The sequence below is a fragment of the Columba livia genome, chromosome W, assembly GCF_036013475.1.
Source record: "Columba livia isolate bColLiv1 breed racing homer chromosome W, bColLiv1.pat.W.v2, whole genome shotgun sequence".
In the NCBI taxonomy this organism is placed as follows: domain Eukaryota; kingdom Metazoa; phylum Chordata; class Aves; order Columbiformes; family Columbidae; genus Columba; species Columba livia.
The window spans coordinates 10,505,009-10,511,008 of record NC_088641.1 but is presented as its reverse complement, the minus strand read 5'-3'; the positions used below and the strand labels follow the sequence as shown (position 1 = coordinate 10,511,008).

Sequence of the window (6,000 nt, the reverse complement as noted above, 5' to 3'; positions counted from 1 at the left end):
AGGTAATGAGTATGACGAGTTTTGACAGTAGGGGTGTTTATAACACTAGTTTCTCACTGCAAAATAAATAAGTACAAAAAAGATTAGACAGTGATATTAGTTAATAGTTCCACGGGCAGTGGGGAAGGGAGATAGACTGGTGATGACCTCTGCAAATTTACGCTGACTTTTTGACAAGCTCTCTACTAACCTTAGGGGACACCTTTCGCCTGATTATGAGAAACTGAAAATGAATTAAATGCATAAAAAGGGTTGTCACAGATAGACAAACTAAAGGAAAAGAAATTAAATTAGTCTTGCCATTTTAGCTTGCCACAGGAGGAGGGGGGAGAGGGAAGGGGAAAAGGCTGGGAGAGAGGTTTCAGCACTCCCATGAGGAGGAAATGAAGAGACTGAGTGGTCCTGAATCGAGGCTGATTTCACAAAAAATGGAAAGTCCTTGGGATCCCAGGTGAAAAAAGGATGTGGGACTACGGTGGGTCCATGGATTCCCTGACAGAGGGCATGGGAACAGAAATTAGCCTTGAAGATATTAAGGCCTGCCGCGATTGAGAGACGGGGACGCAGCTTGATGCAAGCAAGGTGTCCGCTTTATTGTATGGCAAACATACATTTATATAGTCTAAGGCACACATGTTTCATGCTGATTGGCTAATCACTTTAACAGACATTAAGCTAGCTAAGGCGGGAATCTTAGTCAGGCAGTGTTCGCATGGTAACAAGATCGTTATCTCGTAGTCACAAGCTGTCCCCAGGGCTCCAGGGCGCAGGCACCCCCACCAACCACAAGCTCCCCGACTTTCGCCTCACAACTACCGCAACACTTAACTTTATTCATACAGCAAACTAGCCTATTAACTCCAAATACAGAAAACTAACTCATCAACTCTAAATTCAGACAACCCACATCTCCCCCTTTTTGTTTTAATTAACTGACCCTCCCAAGGTTGGCAAACGACCAACTCGAGGACATCTTATTTCACTAACAGCTCCGTACTGGGGGTTTTCGTAATTTCTTTCTGATCTTGGTCCGCTCCTTGCTGCACGAGGAAAATCTTGTTCATTGAAGCAGTTATTGATTTTTGCAAGCATTGTAACACACATGGGATTACTATTAATAATGCACAAATCATTAAAAGAACAGAAACTCACAAGCCCCTTAGGTTGTCATTACGCCAGCTCCAGTATGAGCGGTTGAGATTGCTTTCCAATTCTGACTCATTTACGTACCCTACAAAATCCATCAAATCTACATACGGGTATCCAATTAAACATGTCCTAAACGGGTCACCTACTTGCGCTAAAGACAAACAAAAATCTGTAGTCCCGGTATGATTAGCCCAGGTAAGCCACACATTAGTACGAGGATCAACGTGGTGCAAATCAAAGCCCATACCAGCAGCTATAATCACAAGTAAAACAACTACTCTTTTGCCCATTTTCGTAATTGTTTGCTCTTCCTCCGTATACACTCTCTTTTTGTCTGTTCCCACTTTCCGGGGGTGACTACCCAAATCTGCGGTATTTGAATGTCTTTGGCGCATTCAATCTTAGAATATAAAATGTCCCCAGACCTTTGTGCTACAATTTTCCCCCAATCGTCAGAATAATAACCATACCGGGGAGAATATTCTGTCTCTCTACCTGTTATCAATAACACCTGAACTGTATTCCACTCAATTGTTAGGCAGTTATCACACCAGCGTCCTACTGTGTGGCGATTTAGCCACTGTGATTTCCCACAATTAGCACAAATTCTACAAATCCACGGATTACATTTTTCACATTGGAGACATTTAAGCTCCCATTTGTTAACCTCTGGAACAGAGTTCATTCAATTATTGATCGGTAGTGTCTTCTATATCAGTCGCAGGATCAGGACCAGGAATGTCTTCAGGAGGCTGCTGCAGTGTCTCTCGAAAAGGTCTCACGTTTTTAGCTGGGATCCAGCGGGGACCTCTTTCTGTGGAAACACAAGCATAGCCTCTTCCCCACGTGACAAGGGGATAGGGTCCCATTATCTTACCTGTTTCGGGGTCCCGGATCAATACTGGCGGCTTAATCTTGGGTTCAAAAAGGGTGTTTGTGCTAAAATGGCGAACTACTGGAGGATTGCTGTCTAATAGGGAACAATTCAAAAAGTTAAAAACATACAAGGCTTTCTGTATTCGCTCCTCTGGCGTAGCGGCTCCTATTCCCCCTTTTTGTTTTAATAACAGACGTTTTAAGGTTTGGTGGGAACGTTCTATTAAAGCTTGTCCCGTAGGAGAGTGAGGGATACCTGTAACATGTGATATACCCCAAGAGGCAAAAAAGGTTGTTAAGGTTTTAGATACATATGCGGGGCCATTGTCAGTTTTAATTTGAGAGGGTACCCCTAAAGTAGCAAAAGCGCGCATTAGATGTTTTTGCACATCACGTGCTTTTTCTCCTATATGACAGGAGGCAAATAACATTCCCGAAAATGTATCAACAGAGCAATGAACAAACCTTAAACGACCAAATTCAGCAAAATGAGTGACATCTGTTTGCCAGAGTTGAAGGCTCTGTAGCCCTCTGGGGTTGACTCCTTCTGCTATAGAAGGGAAAGAGTGCCTTTGACAATCAGGACACACCGCAGTGATATTATGGGCTTGTTGTATAGTGAGGTCAAATTGACGCTTAAGGCCTGCAGCGTTTTGATGAAAAAAGGAGTGGCTGAGTCTAGCTTGTGCTAATCGATCTGGTAACACCTGCACCGGTAGCGTAAGCAAATCAGCCTGTCGGTTCCCTTCTGCAATAAAACCAGGTAGAGAAGTGTGAGATCGAACATGCATAATAAAATAAGGGTGAAGACGGGAATTTAACAGAAAGATAAGTTCTTGTAACAAATTAAACAGTGCCGTATGAGAAACATCTCGTAGCACAGAAGCTTCTGCTCGGCTAACAATTCCTGCAACATAAGCAGAATCAGTGATTATATTGAGAGGAATAGACCATTTTCGAAACACTCGAACAACTGCAGACAATTCTACTATTTGAGGAGAGCCCTGTACAGTCTCTACATCTGAGTTCCACTGTTCCTGATGGTCATCCCACCAAAGGATAACAGACTTGTGAGATTTGCCAGACCCATCTGTGAATACAGTGAGGGCTTGTAAAGGCTGGTCACTTCGCTTTGGAATAGGTAAAAGGTGAAAATCAACGCTTAACAGTTTGTGAGAAGGCGGATGAGAAGTGAGTTGGCCTGCATAGCCAGTTAGAGCTATGCCTAGTGCATCTGATTGTTGTTGTAACCATTGTAGGTAAACACTTGTTACTGGCATACATATAAGGATAAAGTCCGTGCCCGCCAGGGTAAGTAATCGCTGTCTGGCCCTGATGATTAAAGATGCAAACATCTCATGTTGGGTAGAAATCGTCTTTGTGGCTTGGTTAGGTAAAAAAATCCATTCAATGATCAGTAAAGGGTCCGTTTTCTGGCAGTCCCATTGGAAAATAAGTGCATGAGGCTGTCTAGCAGGGTTAAGGATGATTAATTGAAAAGGCAATTCTGGTTCCCATCGATGCGCTTGTCTGGAGGTAATCGCTGCCGCAGCTTTATGCAAGGAAGCTATGGCTTCAGGACTGAGACTTCGCGGAGCGTTTAAGTCCGAGCTTCCTTTAAGCATTTCGAATAAGGGACGAAGATCTGGCACTGTACAAGGAGGAAACGGGGTCCAGGCCATAATTTTATTTTCTGAATTACTGTCAGGATCGATTACTCCGGGCAATACAAAAAGTCCTGACAGAGTGGTGGACGATCTTCCTAATAATAAAGCCTGCGTTCGAGGGGGCAAAGGACCTGCAATTTTGGTAGGCAGTAAGTGAACAGAGGAATCAAGTAGTGTTACTGTGTGGGCAGTTGCCAGATCCAGGCCGGCGCTCCCTGCTGTTGCTGGGCGGAGACTGGAAACATTCCTGTTTCCCCCCCCGGCGTTTGTGGGGGCGCAGGTCGCGGAACTTGTGTCTGTGAGCGCCGCGGTCCCGCGCTCTGCAATCGGTTTCCCTGTATGGGGCGCCCTTGAGAGTCGTATTTAGATCGACATTGGTTAGCATAGTGGCGCCCTTTTTGGCACTTAGGACAAACTCCAGGTATTTGGGGTCGTTTCCCAGCATTGGCACTAAAGCAATCTTTTTTAAGGTGTCCCGGTTTTCCACACCCATAGCAGTTTCGCTGTGGGTCGGCGCCCATCGGGCCGTGCATGGCCGCAAAAGCAGCAGCCATGGCCTCATATTTATGATCCATAGTGCCAATTCTATTACAGGCTTCCACCATTTCAATTAAGGTAGGGTTTTGATTTGGGAGAGACTTTAAGAGCTTTTTACAATCGGTGTTAGCGTTTTCCACAGCCAGTTTAAGGAGTAAAATCTCCCGAGCCTGTACATTGTCAACTTGCCGCTCTAAGGCTTGTTTTAATCTATCCATAAACTGCATATACGGCTCACGGGGTTCCTGAGTGATACTAGTGAATGCTTTTTGGGGTCTGCCAGAGTCAGGAACTCTCAACAAGGCCCTTTTCGCTTCTTCTCTGCCTGCTTCCAAAGCCTCCCGAGGAATGTCCCTAGCTTGGGCTGCCGGGTCCGAAAACTGCCCTGTTCCTGTGAGGTGCTCTATAGTCAATGCAGCTAAGGCGGCATTAGCATGTCCTGCATAACCCAGCAAAACTGTCTGCAATCCCGTTCTCCATTGAGACTCCCACATTGTATATTGTGTTGGGGTTAATAACAATCGCGCGAGAGATTTTAAATCATGTGGGGTCATGACATATGTATCGAATACAGAAGATAAAAGGCTTGCAAAATAAGGGGAAGACAACCCATGCTCGGTAACTGTACGGCGCAACTCCTTAATGACCGAAAAAGAAAGAGCTTCCCACTGAGCCTGAGGCCCGCCCCGTCCTTGGTATATAACGGGGGCTACTATAGTTCTGGCTATTTCCAACTCCCCCTCGTTTATCGCTTGGCGCTTAATCTTTCCCCAAACCTCATGAGGATCAGGGGGAAAAAGATCAGGTTCCTTTTCAGGGTCAATCGGACCCGGGTCAAAGGGATCACCCTCCGGGGGATATCCAGCAGCACAAGCTAAGGGTGGCGCAGAGGGTTCCGCCCCACCAGCGATTTTAGAAGGGCAGGAGGGAGGTGACTGAGCTCCCTCCTCGGAGCCTCGCTGATTTTGCTCTTGTGCCTTTATGGTTTCAAAGATTTTTCTCCAACTGGGGAGCATATACTGCGCTTCCTCATCTCCTGAGGTGGCTGCGTCCCATAACTTTACCCCCACATCGTCCCAAAGTTCACGCGTAAAAATAGAAGAAGCAGTCACTGCGGGGATCTTAACCTGCACCCATTTAAGGATTAACTTAAGATCTTGTTCCGAAAGAGTCTTTTTCCCATGCTTCTTAAGTAGAGCTTTCATAGGCTCATAAACGTCTCTCTCAGGGGAAGACTCTTGATTCCCCATTTTGCTAGTTTCCTGCAGCTCACCTCTCGTTCCAGACGGAGGGATTGTTTGGCCGGCCGGCTTATCCTGCTTCCTTTCAGCAGCTCATTCCACGTTCTGCGGGACTCGCGACATGCCACCAGGTAGGCGGTTTTTCAATCCTCGGCGGTTTCGTCGCTGACGATCACGTCGGAGGTCACCAATTTGCCGCGATTGAGAGACGGGGACGCAGCTTGATGCAAGCAAGGTGTCCGCTTTATTGTATGGCAAACATACATTTATATAGTCTAAGGCACACAAGTTTCATGCTGATTGGCTAATCACTTTAACAGACATTAAGCTAGCTAAGGCGGGAATCTTAGTCAGGCAGTGTTCGCATGGTAACAAGATCATTATCTCGTAGTCACAAGCTGTCCCCCGCTCCAGGGCGCAGGCACCCCCACCAACCACAAGCTCCCCGACTTTCACCTCACAACTACCGCAACACTTAACTTTATTCATACAGCAAACTAGCCTATTAACTCCAAATACAGAAAACTAAC

General features: G+C 46.0%; 1 long non-coding RNA gene across 1 annotated transcript; it reads right to left on the bottom strand.

The window, feature by feature from the left end:
* Nucleotides 1-572: 572 nt before the first annotated feature.
* Nucleotides 573-5,881, bottom strand: LOC135577109 (uncharacterized). The gene is made up of 2 exons (XR_010468702.1): nucleotides 5,503-5,881; nucleotides 573-1,963 (listed from the first exon to the last, which is right to left on the bottom strand). It is a non-coding gene; the product is annotated as an uncharacterized LOC135577109 (long non-coding RNA).
* Between the last annotated feature and the right edge of the window lie 119 nt (nucleotides 5,882-6,000).